Source organism: Neovison vison, chromosome 2 (assembly GCF_020171115.1).
Source record: "Neovison vison isolate M4711 chromosome 2, ASM_NN_V1, whole genome shotgun sequence".
NCBI lineage: Eukaryota > Metazoa > Chordata > Mammalia > Carnivora > Mustelidae > Neogale > Neogale vison.
In genome coordinates, this window is record NC_058092.1 from 212,564,960 (window position 1) to 212,590,328 (window position 25,369).

Genomic DNA, 25,369 nt, shown 5'->3' on the forward strand with positions numbered 1-25,369 from the left:
ATGCAGCCCAGCATGGAGCCTCTTAAAAAAATAAATAAATAAAAGTCTTGAGGTTAAAAAAAAAAGTTTAAATCCTGCTTACGTGTTTACTTCCATTTCTCAAATTATTTGACCTTAAAACTCTTTCCCTCATATAACACCTATTTCTAGCCTACGGGCCTCATGCTCAGAAATGCCAGTCTAAAGATGTTGAAGCCTAACAGATTTCTGTGGCACTTCTGATAGGTGATAAAATATGAATAAAGCAGTCTCTCTTCAGATGTATTGATGTTGAAAATGTGTTCAAATATCTGTGGAGTCCTTACTTTGTGCCAAGTGGAGCACTCTGCCAGGTGCTGGGCATATAGGACTTGCAAAATGTATATGGTCCTTGCTCTCATCAAGCTTCCCTTCCAATGGGGAAGACACATACTAAACCACTAACAGCCACCGTCACTCCGCACACAAAGTAAATATGTTCCAAAGTGCTATGGAAGAAAGGCACAGGGTATGCTAGGAGAGTGTGTAACAGAGTGAGCTTACCTGGTCACTTAAGGCTGCCTCAAGGAAATTAATCTTCTATTTAGTCAGGTAACGTGAGGGTCAAGAGTAGAGGTTGTGGGTAGAGGTGGGAAATGTATCAGGCAAAGAAAAACAGCATGTTTAAAGGCCCTGAGATAGGAACACAGAGGTCAGTAGATTTGGAACACGTTGAGAAAGGGAGTTGAACAAAGGGCCATATGATGCAGGCCTCGCTGGCCAAGTGGGCATTTTGAGTTTTATTCTGAGAGCAGTGGGAGTCAATGAAAGGGCTCCCAATCCAACAGGAAAAATGCAGACACATTCAACTAATTATTTGTATGGCTTTTTAGAGTATTTCATTGGCATAACACATTATACTTTACAAAATACTGTCACATTATTATCTTATGCCTTCCTTTCCTCTGAAGGAAATAATCCAAATATTAGTATGGATGGGAATGTGAGGCTCAGAGATGTAAGCAATGTGTCCAGTGACCAAGGCAGGGAGAAGACATCCACATCCTGGTCATATTACTTCTTAGGCCAGACATGCAGAGGAAGGACTGGCTTTCCATGAGTCGGTCTTGGAATCTGTGTCCTTACTGGCAGGGAGGCCTTTTACTGAGGGCTATATAGTGGGCATCATGGTTAAGTGCTCAGGCCAAATGTTTGCCAAACTGAAGATCAAATTCCACCTCAGCATCCCCTTACTAGCTAGGTATCCTCTAGCAAGTTCATTAACTGCTGTGACCCTCACACTCCTTAATTCGTAAACTGGGGGTAATCATACTGACCTCATAGGATTGCTATAAAGACTAAATGAGACAATGAAAAGGATAAAAATGTCTGACACTTAGTAGGAGCTCAATAGATATCAGTTTGGCTTTTTTAAAAGATTTTTTAAAATTTATTTATTTGAGGGGCAGCTGGGTGGCTCAGTGGGTTAAAGCCTCTGCCTTTGGCTCATGTCATGATCCTGGGATCCTGAGATGGAGCCCCGCATCGGGCTCTCTGCTCAGCCTGCTTCCTCCTCTCTGTCTGCCTCTCTGCCTACTTGTGATCTCTGTCTGTCAAATAAATAAATAAAATCTTTTTTAAAAATTTATTTCTTTGAGAAAGAGAGAGAGAACATGAGAGGAGAAAGGTCAGCGGGAGAAGCAGACTCCCTGCTGAGCAGGGAGCCCAATGCAGGACTTGATTTCAGGACTTCAGAATCACGACCTGAGCTGAAGGCAATAGCCTAACCAACTAAGCCACCCAGGTGCCCCAATATCAGTTTGATTTTTTAGAAATCATTTATTTTGGAACCTTGGGATATACTGAATGTGGAACTTAAATGACGCTAAAATCCCTTCACACCGGGGTTCATTGTATATGAAATGAGTTGAATCCCTGTGTGATATGCAGACATTCAAGATAGTACAGAGGAGGAAGAGGTTCTGGGGCCCTTCTCAAGAACAATGTTGATGCTTAAAGTGAAGTCTTCGCAGCTGGCGCGTCTACCTTCTATACTGTGTAGGAGAATTCTATAGATGATAATTTCCCTGGGAGCTAAGTGCAGGGGAGTAATTGCCCGGGTGTTCTCCCAGGTGGATATTTAGTGATGGCCTTGAGAACCACATTCAAGGAGCTGTCTAGAGGTCAAGACCCCAGAGAAACAGGTCTTAACAGTTTCAGAGTCCTGCTAAACATCAGCTGAAAGGCCTTTCCAGAGAGTTGGCAGGCATATTAAGGTGAAGTACAAAGGCCTGGGGCACAGGGAATATCTGTGAGTTACTGAGTATCCTTGACCATTTGTGGGGCTTCTAATTTAGGACAGCATAGACCTTTATGGAAGCTGCCCTCCTCCCTGGAGTATGATGTACTCTAAGAATTTTACTCTAAGATAGGCCTTGAGTTTTCCTAGCTTTGTAATTAATCTTTGCTCTTGAAGATGGGCCTGCCAGAAATGAGTGAAAGTTTGAGTAGGGTCTCAGAGAAAAGTCTGATGAGTGACTCTCAAACATTTTTACCCTAAATCACAGCCTGAAATACATTTTGCATGGTCACCTAGCATTCTCTCTCTCTCTCATAAACACACACACACACGCACGCACACACACACAGCTCTGAAACAAAATTTCAGTAAGCAGTACTTATACTTACATATGTGATGCACCTTGGTATTTTATTTTCTATTTTATTCTATTTCATTAAATTGATTTCATGACCCTGCTAATGACCCTGCACTTTGAGAAACATTGGTCTTATAGATGATGACTTGTCCTTGAAGGTGATTGAGGAAGATGTTATCCATGAATAATGAAATTCAGATGAGTCAAGGGCTGAACAGACTGCCCGTATACTTTAAATGCTCATAGCAGATCCAGAATCTGGTTTTCTGTCCCTTCTGAACATCGAGATTAGAGATGGTAAAAATAACAAGAGAAATAACAACACTTACTAAGGACCTACTCAGTGCAGAAAACTGGGCTAGGTACTTGAGTGGGATAAAAATATAAATAGTAAATACTCTCTCTACTTACATGTGTTCATAACCTAGTGGAAAAGATGAACTGGATCATAAACACAAGAATATGAGGAGATTTCAGACCAACATATCAGACTGAGTTCATATAGGAAGATGTTTGTCACTAGAAATATAAACTTTAAGGGGTGCCTAAGTATAAATATATAAGATATATAAAAATATAAGAAATATAAACTTTAGGGTAGCTCAGTCAGTTAGGTGTTTGCCTTGAGCTCAGATCATGATCCCAGGGTCCTGGGATCGAGCCCCGCATCAGGCTCTCTGCTCAGCAGGGAGCTTGCTTCTTCCTCTCTCTTTTTGTCTGCCACTCCCTCTGCTTGTGCTCTCTCTATGTCAAATAAATAAATAAAATCTTTTTAAAAAAGAAATATAAACTTTATAATTGCTTATGATAAATTTAAAAACATACAAAATATAACAACTGAAAAGTATATAACCACATTTTATTTTTTTTTTATTTTTTTTTCAATTTATTTATTTTCAGAAAAACAGTATTCATTATTTTTTCACCACACCCAGTGCTCCATGCAAGCTGTGCCCTCTATAATACCCACCACCTGGTACCCCAACCTCCCACCCCCCCGCCACTTCAAACCCCTCAGATTGTTTTTCAGAGTCCATAGTCTCTCATGGTTCATCTCCCCTTCCAATTTACCCAAAAGCACATACCCTCCCCAATGTCCATAACCCTACCCCCCTTCTCCCAACACCCTCCCCCCAGCAACCCACAGTTTGTTTCGTGAGATTAAGAGTCACTTATGGTTTGTCTCCCTCCCTATCCCATCTTGTTTCATGGATTCTTCTCCTACCCACTTAAGCCCCCATGTTGCATCACCACTCCCTCATATCAGGGAGATCATATGATAGTTGTCTTTCTCCGCTTGACTTATTTCACTAAGCATGATACGCTCTAGTTCCATCCATATTGTCGCAAATGGCAAGATTTCGTTTCTTTTGATGGCTGCATAGTATTCCATTGTGTATATATACCACATCTTCTTGATCCATTCATCTGTTGATGGACATCTAGGTTCTTTCCATAGTTTGGCTATTGTGGACATTGCTGCTATAAACATTCGGGTGCACGTGCCCCTTTGGATCACTACATTTGTATCTTTAGGGTAAATTCCCAGTAGTGCAATTGCTGGGTCATAGGGCAGTTCTATTTTCAACATTTTGAGGAACCTCCATGATGTTTTCCAGAGCTATAACCACATTTTAAAACAGATAGTAAATGGAAGTTTCTAAGTGCCAGGAATGAAAAGAAAACTCAGAACCAAAATGGCCATGGGGAACTCACAGAGGCCTTGAGTCCAGTACTATGTCAGAAAAGCTAAAGTTTAACAGTGATGAGGATAGTAGAATGAGTTTCAGGAGCACCTGGGTTGTTCAGCAGATAGCATCTGCCTCTGGCTCAGGTCATAATCTCAGGGTCCTGGGATTGAGCCCTGCATTGGGCTCCCTGCTCAGTGAGAAGTGTGCTTCTCCCTCTCACTCCCTCTGCTTGTGTTCCCTCTCTCTCTCTGTCCATCTCTGTCAAATAAATAAATAAAATCTTCAAAAAAAAAAAAAAAGGTGATCCCCAGGCCACTGCATTTTGGCAGACTGGAGCTGAGCTTCCTTCATAAACTTAGGAGCCATGAAGTATTACTTATCCATGAAACAGGAATGAGAAAACTCCACTCAGGATGAAGACTCATTAGAGAAGCTTGTCATTTTTCTGTGGCTGAAAGTGGAATAAAGATTATTCTGTGAGAAATTAGAAACCCAAGTCTGTGCTGAACATAGATGTGCAGTGTAAATTTGCACTACTTGCAAGGTGTAGGAAACTCAAGAAAATAACAAATAAAATGGTCCAAAAATAGTGACACCCATAGAGTCCCAGCAGAGGCAAAACTACCTGACACGATGACTCCTATAGGGCCAAGGGCATGTAAGTGTCTTACAGAAACCAAGTTCTTCTGGAAGTGAGTTCGCAATAAAGAACTTTGAACCACAAGAAGAAATGAATCACTACAGGGGTGCCTGGGTGGCTCAGTCAGTTAAGTGTCTGCCTTCAGCTCAGGTCATGATCCCAGGGTCCTGGAACTGAGCCCTGCACCAGGCTTCCTACCCAGCAGAGAGCCTGCTTCTCCCTCTCCCTCTGCTGCTCCCCCTACTTGTGCTCTCTAGTTCTCTCTGTGAAATAAATATATAAAATCTTAAAAAAAAAAATGTGGGTGCCTGGGTGGCTCAGTGGGTTAAGCCTCTGCCTTCAGCTCAGGTCATGGTCTCAGGGCCCTGGGGTCGAGGCCCGCATCCAGCTCTCTGCTCAGCAGGGAGCTCGCTTCCTCCTCTCTCTCTGCCTGCTTCTCTGCCTACTTGTGATCTCTCTCTCTGTGTCTGTCAAATAAATAAATAAAATCTTTTAAAAAAATTAAATTAAAAAAAAAATGAACCACTACCAAAAAGAGAACCAGCAAATACAATACACTGGCAAATTCAAATAACTATATAGGTAACAAAATAATATGGAAAATACTTTTAAATAAATATATTTAAAATATTCCCCCAAAAAGGAAAGAATAAAATCCAAAAGACAAGAATAAGGCATAATGGAAAAGAAAAGTAAAATTTAAGAATAACGAAATAAAATTTGTAGAAATAAAATATTGAAATAAAAACAACTCAGTAGAATGGCTGAACAGTTGATAACACTGCTAAAGAGAGAATTAGTGAATTGGAAGGCAAATTGGAAAGTACCCTCACAAAGTTAAAGTAATGGAAAATATTGGGATACCTGGGTGGCTCAGTTGGTTGAGCTCCTGCCTTCAGCTCAGGTCATGATCCCAGACTTCCAGGATCGAGTCCCGCATCGGGCTCCCAGCTCCTTAGGGAGTCTGCTTCTCTCTCCAACCTTCTCCTCTCTCATGCTCTCTCTCACTCATTCTCTCTCAAATAAATAAATAAAATCTTAAAAAAAAAAAAGTAATGGAAAATATGAAGGAGAAGTTAAGAAATGAGAAATAAAATGAGAAGGCCCAATAGAGATACTAGAAATTCCAGAAGAAGAAAACAGAGAGAAAAAGGAGAGTAGCAAAATATAAAGATTCAAAGGTGGCAAATTGACCAGTATTGAATGCCAAAAAAAAAAAAAAAAAAAAAAATTCCCAGTAAGAAGGAACACAACTAGATTTCCAGCAGAATAAATGAAAATTTACACCTAAAAACATTAGTGATTCTGCAGAACATCAAAGATAAAAAAATCTTAAAAGCTACCAGCATAAAGACAATCAGAAAGGCAGCAAGCTTCTCATTAGGAGTGATAGGAACCAGAAGAGAAATAATTACAGCCTCAGAATGCTAAAGGAAATAACTGTCAACTTAGAAAACTATACCCCAGGTAATTATCATTCAACACAGAGAGGGTGAAATAAAGACAATTTCAGATAAAAATGAAAGAGGTTACTATTCATAGATCCTTGCTAGAAGAATTTCTAAAAGACTTCAGTGAGAAGGAAATTGAACCCAAAAGGAAGAATTAGGCTAACAGAAACCATTGCAAGCAAAGAAATTGGTAAATATGTAGGTAAATCTTGACAACAATAATTCATATTAATAACTTTTTGAAAGAGTATAAAAATATGGTGGAACTAAAATACTAATCAATAAATTACATGAAAAATGGAAGAGATTGATTTAACATTTTAAGATCCTTCTGTTGTTTAACAAGAGAACAGAAATACACATTAACATTAGTCTTTAAGTAACATATGCATTTTTTTAAAAGATTTTATTTATTTATTTGGCACAGAGAGAGAGATCACAAGCAGGCAGAGAGGCAGGCAGAGAGAGAAGGTGAAGCAGGCTCCCCGCTGAACAGAGAGCCCGACGCGGGGCTCGATCCCAGGACCCTGAGATCATGACCTGAGCTGAATGAAGGCAGAGGCTTTACCCACTGAGCCACACAGGTGCCCCAACATATGCATGTTTTAAAAATTAAGAATAACTCTATTTGTCTGGAAATAGAATGCTTAACTTCCAAACCAGTAAAAAAGAAAAAAAAAAAAACAGAATAAGGAAAACTCATCAATATTATAGAAGGTATAGAAGAGGGAACGCAAAAAAAAAATCAAAACAGAAAACACAGAGATGGTAGAAGTCCAAATGCATTAATCATAATAAAGGTAGACATATCAAATTTTCCCATTAAAGGAGACTTTCAATTTGGGTTTTTAAAAAATCCAGGCATAGGATGTTCACAAAAGACTTGCCTAAAATATAAGGTCACAGAAAAAGATTGAAAATGAAGATATAAAACAAGATGTGCTAGGCAAATATTAACCAGAAGGAATGTGGGCTAGCAACATTGATATCAAACAAGAGTGTAAGAGCAAAAGCACTAATAAGGATAAAGTGGGATATTACTTATTGATAAAAGGAAAAATCCCAACAAGGAGATTTGCTTATCAGCTGGCTGGGGCGGTCCTGCCTGATCCTGTCCAGGCGGGTCCAGCCAAGAGAGGTTCCTCAGTCGTGAGGAGTGGAGGGGCAGCTCCCTGGTCTGGCTGCATTGCTTTGTCTTGCACCTGCCTGGGCTGGGGATAGTAGAACAACCACAGGGCACTGCTAGGAAAAGATGTTTTTCTCAGGTACAGCTTATACTTGTTGCACGATTTAGGTACTTGTTTATTATAAACTTTAAGTATTTGGATTCTGGAAGTTTCGGGGGTGAGAAGAAACTGTTAACCAGAATTTCCCAAAACAAGGCAGGGGTACCAACACCAGGCTGGTAAAGAGCTAAGTCCTCCACAAGATTCAAAAATACCAAATACCACTGATATGCCCTTGGGATTTCTCTCTAACTCATTCTGTAAGTGGGAGGGACCCAAGGGGATCTAGGATTTGAGGCCAAAGTGGAGGGTTTGGTATATATCCTTTAGTGGATCAGATGACAGGAAGCCTGGGGTGAGGGAGGGGCAGTTATAAAGAGCATGACCGAGACAATTGAAGGGTTTTGCATATGAACTCATAAATGAGGCAACATTTAAAAGTACCTGAAAGTGATCGTCACACTGTTCAGTACAGACGGATATCCCTGGTCTTAAAGATAACTGCGGAAGTCTTTTGGGATGAAATGCCATTCAGGTCAACCGCTAACACACAAGGGTTTCAGAAAGAGAAAGGGAGAGATGGTTTAACCCAGTGTGGAAACAGTTACCAATTGCTCTTCTGGGTCGGAGTCTATGAGCATTCATTGCAACAGTGAACTTGGCTGGACAGTTTAAAGTACCTCAAAATAAAAAGCTGGAAGAAAAGAAACAGTTTCAAAACAAATACAGAGGCACCTAATGAAATAATGGATCTAGTCAATGATAGTAAACGGCTGTTAAAACCATTAAGTGAAAAGCTGATGGAGGGGAAAAAGCTGAAGAACTTTGTAATGGATAGATCCAGCCGACAGCAACCGAACCTGCTGATTAATCTTAATATTATAAAAAGAAAAGCGATGAGAAATTATGTGGTCCTGATGTGATGCAATAGGAATTTCATGCCACCCCTGAAATATTCTTGCCAAAAAATCAAATCTGAAACCAAGTGATTCTGGAATCTACCAATTTCAAAGGACAGAGAAACATGTTAAATGATACCACAGGGGTGCCCTCAGCAAAATCCTGGAATGAGGAGGGCAATTCTGTAGGACAAATGGCCCACAATTTCTTCAATAAATTGCAAGAAAGGGGAAGAAAGTGTAATCTATGGAATAAAAGAAGACTAAAAGCCACATTGACCACATCCAGTGTGTGGGCCTGGATTAGAAACCAATTCAGGGAAATTTGAATAAGGAATTATTCCTTATTCAATTATTCCTTACTCTGATGAGAGGAAGGAATTATAGCTCATTTTTTATTTAAGTGAGACGATGCTACTGGGGTAATGTTAAAAGAGTCCTTAGCTTTTAGAAATGCATATTAAAATATTTGCGGGTGAGCTGATTTGATGTCTGTGTCCCAACAGTCCTGGCGGATGGAAAAAATAGGATCGGCTCTATGTATTTAGTTGTTGAAACCAGCTAATAGGTATATGGATTTAAAAATATATATATTTGAAACTCTCTCAGAATAAACTCTTGTCAAATAAGTAAACCCAAGCCATTCCAGTATTTTCCCAATATATTGTCCCCAAGAAGGCTCTTCAGTGTTAGATAGAACAGCTTTTCCCTCACAAGTAAAACACAGGTGAGGTCTGAGAGAGAATTCCAGGTGGAGGGTAAAACCCAGGCCCTTCATGGGGGTCCACATCCTCTTTCAAGTGGAGTGCCACTCACTTGGGGGTAGGGACTCTGTCCTTTGTGTTTCAAATCCAACTGTTCCCTGCTGGGTGGAAGCAAAAGATTACATCTGGGCTGCTGCCTGGTCCAACCGGGGCTAAGGAATGGGGTTTGCAAAGGCTGGTGGATTGGAATCAGGGTAGAGGGAGGACGTGTAATTAGATGTGTCCTTTTTGTGAGGCCTGGATGCACTGGAGGTCTGAGATCAGAGATCAGGATGGGGCTGGCGGGGTGGGTGTGTCACTAAGGTGGGCAGGCTCTGTGGAGACACAAGATGCTTCAAGAGCTCGCTTTCCTGGCCCGACCTTCTCGGCCTTCATGCCTTTATCGTGGGTGCCAGTTCTCTGGGACACAGATGGAGGTCCCGCCCATCTCCCCTCACTGGCCCTCGCGCAGCCCCATCTGGAGACCCATCTCCTTCCCACTCCGTCCCCCTTTTTTCTCTGTCCAGTTCTCTGACCCATTTACATTCTCTCCCTCCTCGAGCTCCCTTCTTGTCTCCATTCGCCATTCCCTGTCCTCCGCCCTACCAGACACCCCAGTTCAGGGTCCAGGAGAAGGACAGCTTTTATGTGGCTTGTAAAATTCTATTATATCTGTATTCAAAACCTAGCAGCTGAGAAACACTGGTAATAAGCGTGTTATTAAGCGTGTAAATACACTTCCACTCCAAGGCCTCCAAGGTGCAGGGGACGGTTTCCCAACCTGGGCATCTCCCCTGCTTGTAAGTCTCTCCCCACCTGGCCTCCATCCCAGACTTAGACCTTGTGCCCAGGCCCAGGCCTCCTCCAGTCTCCAACCTCCACTGTCCCGCACAACCCAGACTCTTGGAGAAAGGGGGCGGGGGAGAGGGCCGAAGAAAAAAAACATTAGGAAAAAAACTCCCACCCAGAGAGCATTCTTTCTGCAGCACTCAGGAAAAAGGATGTCTCACAGGGGACGGGAAGGCGAAATTTTTTCACATCCAAATGGATTGCAATTTCCCTCCATTTAGCACCTGAAGGTAATTAGCTCGAAGAGACTGCCGAGTGCGAAACACGTTCACGGAACATTAACTCTCACACATTCTCCAGTTGCAGGGAATTAATAGGAAAGATTAAAGTTTAAAGAGAGCAAAATGCCATTACCTCGCCAGCCACCTCTCTCCGCGGCAGTATCCAGCCCCCGAAAACCTTCGGCCAGTGCTTGGGCCGGGGTTCGGGTCTCAGCCGCCAGCCTGCCTGGCTGGGGCATCTGGGTGTGTCCCATGAAGAGGGCTAGCATGTGCTGATGGGCACGCACATGTGCAAAAAAGGGCAGTTCTGACCCTTCATGAGGCCCGTGCAACCCCCTTCCCATCACCAAGAGGTCTGGAGTGGACAGGGCAGTTGTGTTCTCATAGGTGGACTCCTGGCATTGGTGTGTACAGTGGCCCCAGGTGGGGGCGATGCTAGGAAGGGTTAGTAGCATGGGTGTGCCCTGTGATTTTGGTGCAGGGGGTGAGATCTGGCAGCTTGGCTGGCGAGAGAGAAATGGAGGGTGTCACCCCCACCTTGGGTGTGTACAGGGGCCGTGGGTGCGGTGACGGAGAGTTGCTTCCACTCTTGTTGGGCAGGCAGGAGCCACAAACATAGCCACAAACACACACATGCGGGCTCCCCCTGCCCCACACAGACGGCCTCTGTCACTCTGCTTTTTTCAAAGTTTACGTAGGCTTCAAATTTGAAGCGTTTCTGTGTTGCTTCAGTATTTTAGGGAAAGATGAAAGACAGAGAGAGGGAGACAGAGAGAGAGTGGGGGAGAGAGAGAGAGAGAGAGTGAGGGAGAGAGAGGGGCAGAGGCAGGCAGGAGAGAGAGAGCGCGAGATGAAATTGAGACATGGAAGAATTTATTGCCCAGAAAATTCCATTCTGCTATCTGATTCAAAAAGTCCAGTCCCCCCAGCTTCGGAAAATCTATTTTCCACATTTTAATACCCTGCAGAACAGTCCTCATAACTCATCCGAGTGTGTTAAGCACAGTTTTATTAGATCTGAAACAAATTTTGGTGGGGAGATACTATAGGTCATTAACCATGGAGTAATTTTATCCTTGTTTCCCTAATGATGCCATAATGGCGAGCGAATTTCTTAACTAAAGACCAAAGAACATTTTGAAGGTCAGTTTCATCTGTGAGCTCCTTCAAGCGCTTCTCAGAGAAGATTGGAAAACTCGCCGATTTTTTGAAGAGTCATTAATAATGTGAAAGCTGAAAGCACCCTCCATTTGCGTTCCTGCTTTTTACCTTTTAATTTTATATCGTCCCCGCTCAGAGCCCCGCTCCCACTCCCTCACCCTCCTCTGGACCTCCCGCCTGCCTACCCACCCCACGCAGGGAACAAGGCTGCCCGGTAGTACCAGGTACCAGGCTAGCTGTGAGGGGCACACGGGGGCGGCAGCAGGGGAGGCAAAAGAGCCAGAGAGGCCAGGGCCCCGCCGAGAGGGGGCGCCTCAGCTGTATTCCCAGCATAGGGGGCACTGTGGGAGGGGATTGTTATAGGCATGGGACACACGTGTGTGTGTGCATGTGTGCAAATGTGCAGTCCGGGGGACTGGGGTCTCTGGATTGGGTGCTGGCCATGCACACACATGTTAGGGATGGATGGGGACCTACTGGTCTCTCTAGGCGAGTGCCCCCTGTTGGAAGCAGGCAGGGAAAGGGAACTGAATACCGGCCCTGGGTCTGGTGGCCTGGGCAGTGGGGCAGTGGGGGGACTTGTGGTGTCTCCCAAGAGAGATGGACACTACATGGAGGGCATGAAACAATTTATAGCAGCTTGTAAGCCCTGATTACATGTGTGTGCCAACAAGCATGTATGTCCTGGGGGTGGGGAGGTCATCAAGGCAAGAGCCCCGAGGACCTACCCCACTGACAAGTATTTAGACACTAGAGACAGCGGCCATTGTCTGCCCATCCCTCACTCCTTAGACCACACACCCCTTTCTCCCCAGGCCTGGAGCCCCTCATTTGCCCACTTTACTTGCCTCCTGATCTCCAATCCCCGGTTCCTCGGACCTCCTGCCCCCGCATCAGTCCTATCCCTCCCCCTGAACCCTCATCCCCCTACCTCTTCACCCATCTGCGGGCAGTCAGTGCAGGGTGCCCAGCCAGGAGCTGGGGTGGGACAGCATTTCTCTGTGTGTGCAGGTTTGGGGAGGAGGGGGCGGTGTGGTGACACTCCATGCTCCCAGATGTGGTGGCAGCGATAATTCCAATTTTATGCCTTTGTTATGGCTTTAATCACTTTCTTTATGCGTTTTGTTCCAGCGATCAGGGAGAGACACCTGATAGGCAAAGAGGATACCAGGGGAACCATTTTTATTTGGAATGTGGTGAGAAGTCTAATTAGAATCTGAATTCTGCTGAGCCTTGAAATGGCCAGCACTTTATCCTGATCGCCTTAGATATTGTTTCGAGTCAATCATCTGTCATGGTGCAGCAGGAGAGCCTCTCCCTTCACACCGCACCCCTCCCGCCACAGGGCCAGCCAGGGCACACTGGGGGAGGGGGGAGGCTTCTGCCCTTGTAGGGATATGTGCCTCCTTCTTAGGGGGAGGCCTGTTTGGTGTGGCTAACCCTCCCCTGGTGAGGGCTGTCTTTGCTGGGTGCTGAGTTTGAGCTCATGGGGGGCAGAAGGGGAAGAGGGGCTGTAGGAAGAGGGTGCTGAGGGGCTTGTATTAGAATTAGGAGATACTAGGGTGAGGCCAAGCTTGTCTGGGGTACCTCCTAAGTGTTCCCAGCACAGTGACCACCCCATCTCCTCTCTATCAATGGCCCAAAGGGACTCTCATCTCTTTACTGTCCCCGGACATATTGTCTCTCTGCCACCTGCTCACTGTTCCTCAAACTCACCACTTTCATTGCCAACCCCTCCCTGACCCAACGTTTGCTATGCGTTCAGCTCCTTTTCTTTGACTTTCCTCACTCCAGTCCCACCGCTGGAATACCGCTCCGGTTTGTTCTGCCATCTGTCAAGTCCCCGGACTGGTTCCGCCTCCTCCAGAAAGCCTTCCCTGACTACCTGAACCCATACAGGTGAGCCCCTTGAGAGGTGGACAATTACAGCCTGGGCCCTCATCCTGTGATGGCCACGCTAACTGCAGACACTTCCCTGACCAGATTCTTCATCCGTTTATCTTTCTCCTGCCTTTAAATAGTTTCTGATTGTCCTTTCTTTTTGTAAACTGTTTTGATCCCTGCGTGTGTGTGTGTATGTGCGTGTCCTAAATCTGCTCAAAGCCCTTTTGACCATTGCATGGTGTGAAGTAGAAATAAATATTACTCTTAACGATAATTTCACCTCCCCAATCACATACTGAGTGCCCCAAATCCAACCATTTCTTCCTGTCTCCTGCCTTGTTTCACTAACTATGAGCACATAGGACCAGGCACAGAGTGGGGTTCTGCAGCATCACCTCTAAAAGTCACAGATTCACTGAGACTTTATGCTTCCTGCTTCCCCTCACACCCCACCCCCATACATACCTACTGTGTGGCAGATGTGGGCATTGTTGGGGGAGGAGAAGGAGCCAAAGGATTGTACCCTTTCTGGCAGGGACGAGTGGCATGTGCTCTATGAATAATGTCTCCTTGGGAGATGGTCTGGATGACTCCTTGGAGGTGCAGGGATCCACATATGGTCAGTGTGGGTCCTTTTTAGATGATTGGGGCACTCAGTGGCCCTCGAGCCAATTAGTGTGCCCCATAAAGCAGAATGTCCTCATCGATGTCAGTATCACCGAGCCTCCTGAATGGTCACTGCCCTCTCGAGATTATCTATGTAGCCGGGGTACCTTATATATGGTCCAAAGGGCAGTGTGACCAGATGCCACTAAAGAAAAATACAGGCTCAGAGGGTCCCCAGAACCCTTCTCAACCTGCTCACCTCCCCATCCCTATTTGGACCCATTCTCCAATGCAGTTCTGAGTCATTTTGTTCCAGGATGCTCGCTTTCCCTGTGTGCACCCCAATCCCTCCTGGTCCCTGAGCTCTGGGTGAGAAGTGGGGATGGCACTAACCATAGTCTAGAAAATCATGGGGCTTCTGGCCAGGAGCCAAGGGTGGTTCTCTGGAGTGCTCCCTCCCAGCAACCCCTGTCCAGAAGGCTGGCGGTATTGATACCATACTGATGGATGGAGAGTGAAGAGGTACAGGGAGATGGAGGGGGCATCTGTAATTGGGAGTCCTCATTTATGGGGGAGGGCAGGACAGTGGCTGGAGGGACTTAGGAGCTAGCTTCCTAGTGGGAAATTGCAATCTGCCATTAACCTTTAGGTACAAGTTACTATATCAGAAGGTGTGTGTGTGTGTGTGTGTGTGTGTGTGTGTGTGTGATGAGCATCCATAGGTGAGGGCCTCAATCCCCCGTAGGAAAGAAGCAGGACCCTGGCATACGTGGTCTGCCCATATGCAAGGGTTGGAGTTTCAGGGTGGCTTATTCTCCAAGTGCTGAATCCCCACCTACACAGACGGGGGTGGGGGGGGATGGAGCTCCCAGCCCAGGGAGCACATGTGCTGGGTGGGGGTGGCAGGAGGGAGGACAGAGATGCCAAAGGTGCCAAAGGCCTGGTTTCTTCCCATCTCAGACACTCTCAAGACACTGTCCTTTCTACATCCAGTGGCTGCAGTGGGGGGAGATGAAAAGGAGGAGAAACTGTTGGATAAAAAGAAATTCAAAAAAAAAAGTAAGTGAAATATTCAAACTGGAAAGTGATATTATAGAAACTGCAGCCCACGGCTCAGTGCATTCAAATTTATTCAAACTCGGCGCCTGACAGTGATGGATGCAGCAGCTTTTCCCACAATATGGAGAAGGCGCGGGGGCATTTAGGACTGCGGGTCCCCTCCGGGAGGGTGGGGGCCCGCACCACCTCCCACGCCTTGCTCCTCCTCAATGGGAAACGAGGTTCTGGGCCATATCCCCCCTACTTCCTAAACCCCACAGTTCTGGGGATGCTGGGGGACCTGGGCGTCACCAGCCCAGGGGCTGGAGCAGGGCCCAAGACAGAGGGAGCCAGCTGCGGACCAGGGTGATCTCCAGTGCCGAGGAAGAGGATGGTCAAACCTGTCCAGGGGATGACAAGACAAGGGTGCCACCAGCCTGGCTGGGTGGTTTGTAGCCAAATCATCAGCATGAACCTAATAGCCCCTGAGTGTGCTGAGCTCTGAGGGTCTCAGGAATCCCAAGGCAGAGAGCAATTGTTCTCATCAGCTCCTGCTTTCCCCTGCATTGATTCCCACTTCTGTTTGCTCCATCCGGAAGAGGGGTAAGAGGGCCTCCGGGGAAACCCTCAAGTCTGGGGCCTTAGTTTGAGCAGTGGGCCGCTGAGGGAAACTCCCACATCTCTTGGCTGCCTTGCCCACTGCACCCCCCCCACCCTACACCCACAGTGTCTCTAACCCTCCTTCTCTGTCTCTTTTGTCCCCGACGCTCTCCCCTAAATGTAGCCACAGCACAAAGCTCCAACTCCAGCTCCCGCCTGTTCTCTCCAGTCTGTCAGGAGTCCTCTACCACTCGGAAACTTTCGGCCGTCACCTTCCTGCAGGCAGTGGAAGCACTGATCTCTAATTCCAAGCTTCTCTTGAGATCCAAGCCCACAACCCCAGCAGCGCAAGCCTGACACTTGGACAAGCAGACTCTCGTGTCTCTCCTGAAGCCGGCAACAACCTGTGAGTCCCTGCTTCAATGACTGCCATGTCCCCCACCCATTCAACCTCGCAGAGACCTTGGAGCCTCCAGCCCTTCCCCTGTCCTCATCTTTACCTTCAGTTAGTGTACCAGTTCACAGACGTTTCCTGATTTCTTTGGCACCCATCTTTGCCTCACCATCACCGCTGTCCTGTGGGAAGGCCCTTATCACAGCTCCCCCAGGCCTCTCCAATTCACCCAACAAGACCCACGCCGTGCCAGTCACCAGGTGCGGCATCTGCCTCCCTGCACAGCTCCTCAAGTCCCACGTCTCTGCTTGCTCTACACACCGCTGCCAGATACATTTTCCTAAAGCACAGCTCTAATCGTGTCGCCCCCTGCTCAAAAACCCTCAATGGCTCCCCTACTGCCTACTAAATAAAGTACAAACTCCTGACTCTGATATTCATGGCCCATTGTGATCTGGCCCCTTCCTACCCCTCTCGCCAAGACTTTGCAGTCCTCTCCTTCATGCCCATACTTACCAGCCAGATTGGCCACTGGATGCTTCCCCTGCACACTCCCCACCAAGCAACTCCCCACCTCTGTGCCCTGGTTCATGCTCTTCTTCTGTCTGCGATGCTGTCCTTCTGAAATGGCAGCACTGCCCAACACCCAGCTCATCTCTGCCCATCAATGCCTTAATCTTCTGTAAGACCCGATCCAAGTAAAGTCATCTTCTGAATGCTTCCTGTAAAATGCTTAGCAAGGTGCCTGCTAGATTCTGTTCTTCTTATTATTATTATCATTGTTATTCACCACCAGCAGCAGTGATTTCTCTTCCCTGGGAAACTTCCAGTCCCCTCTACAGCTTTCCCGGCTCTTGGCATAATTTTCTTGATACTGTCATTTCTAGTATGTTTGCCCTACAGCTGTGCTGACCTATAAACCTCTTGAGAGCCAGGACTTAGTCATATTCATTCGAGTTGTCCTCAACCCATGGCCCAGGAGACGCTCTCTTTACCACTTGTTGAATAAATGAATGAACGAGTGAATGAATGAACCAATACGGAAGAAGCAGCTTGGGCATGGCTATGTGACACAAATCTGGCTCCTCTGAGCCTCCAGTTCTGGGCAGTGACCACCTAAGAATTCCCTGCCATTACTCCCGGCCCTCCTGACATGTGTCCCGGTGAGCTGGGACATGTGTGTGCAGGCTGCATGACAGGTGTGTCATCCCTCCAAAGCAAGAGGGGAGTGTGGCAGAGTTCAGCCTCCCCAACTCATCAATCAAAGGGCACTTAACTGACAGAACGCTCCTTAAAGCTAGCTCCAGGCTCTGCTGGGGGTGGGGGGCCCGGGATGAGTGGGGGATGAGGCCTGCCCTCTGGGGAGTCACAGTCTAGTTGCTCCTTCACTCCTTTAACTCAGACCACAAGAAGTCAAAGGGCTCCCCTGGGGACTGCTGACTGTGGACAGGGATGTCATGCTGATGGCTGGGGTAAGGCCTGTCCTGCAAATGCCACTTAATCCAGAAGTGGTTCTTTTACCCTCTTGGTTTAGATCTTAGCGCCCCCTCCGGACTGGAGCTCCCCTGGGAGGTCAGTTGCCTTCTACAGAATTCCTCACTGCAGAGCTGAGAACCACACAGCTTAAAGCCGCTGAATGGTTGAGTGGATGGATGCCGGGAATAGTTGACAAAACAAACGAGTAAATGAGCAACTAAGAAACACATGGGTGAACAAAGTGCTGGGCAGATTGGCACAGAGTCAGCCCGCGCTGAACATCTCCTGTGTACCAGGCACTGTGCTCAATCCTTCACCGGCACTCATTGATTTACTCCTCACTCAGCCCTTGGAGTACGAGCTGTTATGATCCCACCAGGGAGAGGCCCCTGTAGCTCCGGGGAGTGAAGTAACTTGTGTGAGAGCCTCCAGCCCCGCTGGGAGGAACCCTGGGTCCCTGCCCTAAACTCTGGGAGCGGGGGTGGTGGGGGGCGCGCCTGCTCCCTCCGGAGACCACCAGCGCTTGGGGACTTGCGAGGAAGAAGGTTCACACGTGGGGAGTACTGTAAGGTCTCTGTCCCTGCGCACGGATGGGAGCCCCCTGGGCTCTTGGTTTTCACTCCTTTTCTTTCGGTCCCCCTTGGGGATTTGGCGAAGTTCAGAAGAGACACAGCCGAGGTGCTCTGTTTCCCAAAAGGCGTCTTCCCAGCCCCCCTCACCCCACGTCCATTTCAGGGGGGAGTGACGGCCGCTGTTGAGGGGTCCCCGGCCGGCCGGGGCGGGGGGCCGGCGGGGCGCCCCGTCCCGCCAGCCCCCCCCCCCTCCGCCCTCGCGGCCGGTCCCTCCCCTCCCGGATCCAAACAAGCGCGCTAAACTCCGGGAGATTTACAGCGGGCGGCTGGGCGGCGCGGGCCCCCGGCCGCCGGTGAGATATCTCCAAACAGCGCACTAACCACTTTCCATTTTATACCTCACCAGCTTTATAGCATCTTAAGGATTTCTGTGCACGGCTGGCTTCCCGCCCAGGGAAAAAACCCAGCCTTGTAAATAAATACTAAATATATATGAACAGAGACGACAGCGAGAGCCGCGGAGGAGGGGGAGGGGCGGGGCGCCGCAGGGTGGGGGGTGGGCAGGGCCCGGCGAGGAGGAGGGGGCAGGGATATGTTGGGGTGTCCGAGACAAAGGCGACAGGGAGAAAGCAGCTGACAGGCGAAATGAGGGAAACTGAGACAGCACCAGAGGGGGAGGCAGAGAGAAACCGAAAGATGGAGGCTGGCTGGAAGTGCTGTGGTGTGTGGTGTGTGGGGTGTGTGTGTGTGTGTGTGTGTGTGTAGTGTAGTGTATGTAGGGAGGACTCCTTTAAAGCCTAGGGAGAAAGAGAAGCCTCTTCCAAACCTGCCTCCTTTCCTTCCCCCAATTTCCGAGAGGACTGAGGCCCGGGAATGGGACTACCGTCCGTGTGTGCGTGTGTGAGAGAGAGATATGTGTGTGACAGGGGTGTGTCACGATGTGCTCCAAGGAAAAGAGTCTGTGTTTGTGTGTGTGAACCCGTGTGTGTGCAGGTGTATGTTTGGGGTGTTTGGCGAGGGTAGGACTCTGCCCATTGAATACTGGGGTGTTGGCGGGAAGAATGTCTGTGGTGTGGTCAGGGTGTGGGGGGAGCGGTTAGAACATATTGGGGGGATGAGGAGGCAGGTGAGTTCTGAGAATGTGTGCGGCTTTGGGGTTGAGTTGAGGGCTGAGCAAGGCGTATGGGATCAAATGTATTTGGGTATCTTGGGGTGGGCGGGGGTTCTGGGAGAGGGACAGTGGGGTCACCACATAAGCCAGGATGAGCCTTCAGAGGGGCATGTGTTGGATCTGGAAGCAAGTACCCACGTGTGTGCTGGGGCCTGTCAGGGGTGAGTTCTGAGATGCTGCCAGGCGGTTAAACTTCCTCCTCTTCATCCTCCATCTCTGAGTCTTTCTAGAGGCTCTGGGACCTTCTCTGTGGTGGCCACTAGAGAGAGGATCTCCTGTGCTGACTGAAGCCCCCCATACTACCACAGCCCCCAGTTCTGACGTGTCTGGACAGGAGCCAGAGTTGAATTGGGGAGCAGGAGGGAACATCCTCTCCCTTCTCAGGGGACCCAGCGATCCCTTTTTGTTCCCCCCCTTGTCTTCGATATTAAGTATTCAAACCTCATTTACATCCTTATTTTTCAATTTGCTGCCACAGTAGTTTAATTTATTCGATATAATTTCTTTTTCTGAGGGGACATTAATCATTGCCCTGTGCTTTTGGGCGCCTGTGGGATCTCTGCGTGTGTATGTGTGTGTGCGTACGCATCTGTGTGTGAGTGTGCATCTGCGTCTGTGTGTGTCTGTGCCTGCGCACGCTCATATCTGCGTGTGAGGTGCAAGTTTGTCTGGCACGTGGGGGCGTGTGTGAGAGAGAGTGTGTCTTTGTGAGAGGGTTTTGAGTGTGAGAGAGCCCCGGGTGGGGGAGGAGCTGGGGAGGGAGGTGCATTATGCTAAACTGACCCAGTCCCCTTCCCCCTGGTCCTTCCTTAGGATGTCAACAAGAAGGGGAAGTGGGGCATCCTTAAGGTGGGGTCCTTCCAGGACCCCCTGCCAGTTTTCCTTTCTTAAGAGTGTGCCCTGGACAGTTATAGCTGGAAATGTTCTAGAATCCCTGGTCTCTCAAGAAAGAGAGCCGAGACAGGTGGAGGAACACACACAGATAGGGAGAGATAGACAGACCAGAGCAAGGCAGGTCACGGCAAGGGAGAAAAAAAAGAGGGGGAAAGAAACATGGAGAATGATGGAGAGAGGCATGAGAGAGAGGAGAAGTGAGCGAGCTAGCTGCGTCTCAGCCCATAAAGTCCCTGGAATGGGAGGAAGGGGCGCGAGACTCCCGCATCAGCTCAGGCCCAGTCATGGCTCAGTGCAGAGTGATGGGGGGGTGGGGGGGGGGAGAGCTGGTTGCTCCAAGAGCTGAGATGAGTGAAGTAGCTTGGGGGAGGTTTGTTTGGAGAGAAGAGGCAAGAGGAAGGGGTAAAGGAGCAGGAGGAAGAGAGAAAACCCCTCCTGGCGATGCAACTCAGAGGAAGGAGGCCAAGGAAAATGTTCAGGAATGTTCAAAGGGTAAGAAGGAGGAAGCTCTCTGATGCTAGCTCCCCTCCCCACCCTCACTGCATCTGGGCAAATCCATGGCTTCCTGAGACCCTTTTTTGATCCTGAGCTCCAGAAGCCCTCAGTTTTCCTTCTCTGGCACATTTCTTGGAACTGCCAGGAACTGGGGGGAAGGGCCCTGTGACATCCCACTTAATCTTCATAACAGCTCGAGCTGAGAGTTGGTCTCCCCACTTCAGAGAGGAGCAAAGGAGAGGTCAGAGCTGGCCCTAAGTCAGGTGGAGGTCCAGAGCCTGGAATGAAATCCCAGCTGCCTGAGGGCACACACTGAGAGTCCCCACTCCCCTCTGCTGCCTCCTAGGGTAGTGGCCACCCCCACCCTCCTGTCCTCACCACCGCACAGGTACCACACACACACACACACACACACACACACACACAAAACAAGATCTGGGACCCAAGAGTAAAGTGGGGAGGGCTTTGGGAGCCAGGAGTCAAGAGGCTGGGGGTGACCTACAGCAGCCTTCTCTGAGCTACCCTCAGCTGGGAGGACTTTGAGGCCCAGAACCTGAGGGTCCCCAGGGCTCAAATAGACTCTGTCTTCCCTCTCATCCAAGAGTCGGAGACCCATCAAGGACCTCTTCTAAAAAGCAGAGGCCAAAATCCACTGAGGCTCAGACTGGCTGAGAGCTTGGGGCTGGTTTCTGCTCCCAGGATGGGTTTCAAACAGCTCTGACAGCTCACCTTAGCCTTACTCAGATAGCGGTTCAAGGCTCGGGAGGAGCTTCTTTCTCTGAGATTCTGAAAAATGAAATTTTGAAAACTGGTCTGAAACTGGACTTCATGGGACCTCAGCACTTGAACCCCCAGATACCTGACTCTCTTGAGGTCTACAGATTTAAATATGCTAATGCCAAATACCTAGGAGCTGAATGTCCCCAAGAGCCAAGCATTTGAGTGGCTGACTTAGAACATGGAGGGCTGATGATTGAGTGTCTAGGTTGGAAATCTGAGATGGAAGGGAGTCTGGACCAGTCCAGCTCTTCAGCCCTACCCCTGTCTTCCTTCCTCACTCTCTCTCCCAACAGAGAGAAGTCCTCCTTTGGTCGTGACCCTCCAGGAGCCTGGTGCAGATCACGCCCAGGCCCCTGGCACAGACATGTCACACAGAAACCGTCACCCACTCGGGTCAGTGATAACTGGGTGACGAGACAGGGGGTCCCCGGGCATGTGGGGCGGGGGCAAAGGGACAGGCCTGGGGCCGAGGAGAAGGTAGCGCGTTCATTTGAATAATGGGCAAAATCAAATTAATTCTACATTAAATAGTTGTGAATAAAGGGTTGAAGTCAGCAGTTTCAAACTTGTTTTCCTTAATTACTTTCCGTGTTTAATGTCATTAAGAAGATTAAAAATTCATTAACAAGAGTACTAAAGTGGCAAATCAGGAAAGCGATCACTCCAGGTTAGAAACTCCGCTGAGGCCGCACAGAGAGCCTTCTGCAGGGGGCATGGGTGGGGGTGGGGACAAGAAGGTTGGGGACAGACATGCACTCACACACTTACATACTGATACACAACAGCACGGTAAATACACATCCATAACATCGGCGGCCATCCACACATCCACACGCACACACACACACACACACACTCAGACGTTTTCCACTCATCCATACCCAGGACTTCTTTGATAGTGGGGAGACAGTGTATGGGGTCTTGAGTTCATCAGGCCCCGACTTCATAAACCCCTCTCCTAAAAAGGAAGATTAAAGATCAAACCTTGCTGACAAGCAATACATGATCATAAAAATCAGTGTCAGCTCGGTGGTGTCCGCACTCACTTTCTAGTCTCCAGGTCATGTCTGTCCGGGTTTCCCCTCCCTTCACCATCCCTCCCTCTCATACTAAAGGGCTCTCTCAGGGCAAACCTGATCAGTTTCCAGGGAGGAGCTGCTGACTTTGAACCTTAATTATCCTGGAAAAGGATCCCTTTTGTCTCCTGGGCTTGTTGGGGAGGGGGAGGAGTCATGTTTCCTCCAGGGAGTAGGAGCAGGGAGACAAAGGGTAGGCTGGGTGGGGGAAAGAAAAGGCAGAAACAGCCAGAGGAGTGGTACCCAAGTGCCCTGGTGTTCAGACCGGACCCTGACTCAAGCACCCATCGCTAACCTCACCCTCTCACTCCGCCTTTTCACGCATCTTGTTGGCTGGCCCCTGGCCTCTCCAGTGCCAGACTTCACCCCCTTGGCCACGAAAGGACCCTCCCTGAGTCAAGATGACCTTCCCTGTAGCTATCACAGTCTCTCTGACTTCATTTCTTTCTTTCTTTTTTTTTTTTTTTTCTCTAGGCCCCAAACTCAGGATCAGCTCCCTGAGGGGGTTGAGATTGCCTTGGGGACCTGTGCCTGTGTGGCTATGTCACGTGTCTGGTGGCTGTGTTGATCATTGTGTGTGTGAGTGTTGGGGGGGGCATTTGCATGAGGAGAACACCATGTTCATCATCAATGAGTGCAACTGGACAGGCCTGTGAGATCCTGTTGGGACGAACTCCTTCTCGTTTCACAGGTGGGAGACCCAAACTCTGTCAGGGTGAAGTTCTACTCAAGAGAAAGGCAAACATGGCCCCCTCAGAAATTTGCGCAACAATGGTCATGGCGGCATTTTTCATAATGGTCAAAAAGTGGAAATAACCCAAATGTGCATCAACTGGTGAATACATGAATAGAATGTAGTCTATGCAGACAGTGAGGTATTATTTGACCATGAAAAGTAAGGAAGTAGTGATTCATGTTACAACACGGATAGATATTGAAGACTCCGTGTTGAGTGAAAGAAACCAATCACAATAAAACATGCATTCTTTCAGTCCCTTTTTATGAAACATCCAGAATCAGCAAATATACATAAAAAGAAAAGCGATTAAGAGTTGACTGCCGGGTTGTAGGGGGCTGTTGCCTGGGTGCCTCAGTTGTTAACCGTCTGCCTTTGGCTCAGGTCATGACCCCAGGGTCCTGGGATGGAGCCCCTGCATCAGGCTCCCTGCTCAGCGGGGAGCCTGCTCCTCCCTCTCCCGCTCCCCCTGTGTGTGTTCCCTCTCTTGCTCTCTCCCTCTCTCCTTGTCAAATAAGTAAAATCTTTTTAAAAAGGAGGGGTGGCTTAGGGCTGGGGGTGGTATTTGGGGGAAAGGAGAGACTGCTAATGAGAATGGGGGTGGGGGTAGGCAGATGGTGCAAATGTTCTAAAATGTCTCATGGTGATGGTTGCACAACCCTGGAGATCTACTGAAAATGACTGACTTGTGGGGCACGTGGGTGGCTCAGTCGGGTGAGTGTCTGACTCTTGATTTCTGCTCAGGTCATGATCTCAGGGTTGTGGGATTGAGCCCTGTGGTGGGCTCCACGCTGTGTGGAATCTGCTTAGGGTTCTCTCTCTCCCTCTGCTCCTTTACCTACCTGGCGCTGGCTCAGGTTCTTTCCAAAAACAAAACAAAACAAAAAGCCACTGGCTTGTACACTTTATAAATAGATGAATTGCATGGTATGTAAATTACATCTCAATAAAGCTGTTATGTTTAAAAAGCGACGTGACTTACATAGGGTCTTCCAGGATGTGGGAGGTGGCACTGGGAGCTTGTGGTCCCTTGACCCTAAGATCAGGGCTCCTTCCACAGGCCCAACAATGCTTCAGAAATCTTGCTAGGGAGAGTCAAAGGTCAAATCTGACATGTGTGGGGGTGTCCGCATAACATCTTGACTTTTCTGTAGGGCCATCACATTTCTGTGTGTGAGAGTGTGTCTTGTTACATGTATGCACATGAAGATTTGTGGTCTCACAGCTTTGTGTATCTTTGTGAGCCCGACTCTGCACATCTGTCTCTAGATCTATGGGTCTGTCAATGGTGAGTGTTGTCTGTGCCCGTGAACTTCTGCTCCCTGTGTGTTTGTGTTTGTAGGCATATCAGGTTGTGCCCAGGTCTCTGGATGTCAGTGCATCTGTCTGGACCTGCGAGGCCATGGGACTTCCTAGGAGTCTGTGTTCACATGTTCTCACATGACGGTGTGTCTGCCGGTGTCATGTATCTCAGTGGGTACCCATGGATTTCTTAATGTGTCAGCTTGTGAGTCTGGGCTCCTATGCCTTCACCTCTGGGTCTCTGCCTGGGAGAAGTGTTGGTACATTTCTACGCACGTCCATCTACATGTTGGTATTCTGGTGTCCACACAGGTCCATTGGTGAGAGCTTGCATCTCTGTGCCAGGGGCCCATGGTCCTGTCCATCTAAGTCTGTATGTCTGAGCCCCTCCTGCAGGCACCAGGCCCCCAAAAGGCGCCTGCCTCCCCACCCCCGCCTCTGACAGCCCTGGAGAGAGCTACACAGTAAATTCATGGCCGCCCGGCTGGGAAACAGGCGGCTGCAATGGAAAGGAAGCATGGATTTGCATATTGAATTAAAATTAAGAGCTAATTATGCAAATAAATTATGACATTTGGCAGGAGAATTTGCTTCAAGATCATTTATTACGTTCTTTTTATAACAGTGTGAGCATTTAACGGTCAAAGACAATATTTTAAGGGAAAATTAACGCAAGATTATTAACCTAAAAACAATTCCACATTAATGAGATGGTGAGCTGGTCCCCCCCACACACCTGGGCAGGTCTATGCCTAGACTGGGAAGGCCTTTTTCTCCTCCTCTCCTTCGTCCTCTCAGTCTGCAGGGGCACAGGTGGGAGGGGGCCAGGAAAGGGAGAGGGGGGCCTAG

General features: G+C 48.2%; 1 long non-coding RNA gene across 1 annotated transcript; it reads left to right on the forward strand.

The window, feature by feature from the left end:
* The first annotated feature begins 13,232 nt into the window (after positions 1-13,232).
* Positions 13,233-16,779, forward strand: LOC122898994. Its single transcript, XR_006383078.1, has 3 exons — positions 13,233-13,395; positions 14,947-15,045; positions 15,809-16,779. It is a non-coding gene; the product is annotated as an uncharacterized LOC122898994 (long non-coding RNA).
* Positions 16,780-25,369: the final 8,590 nt, after the last annotated feature.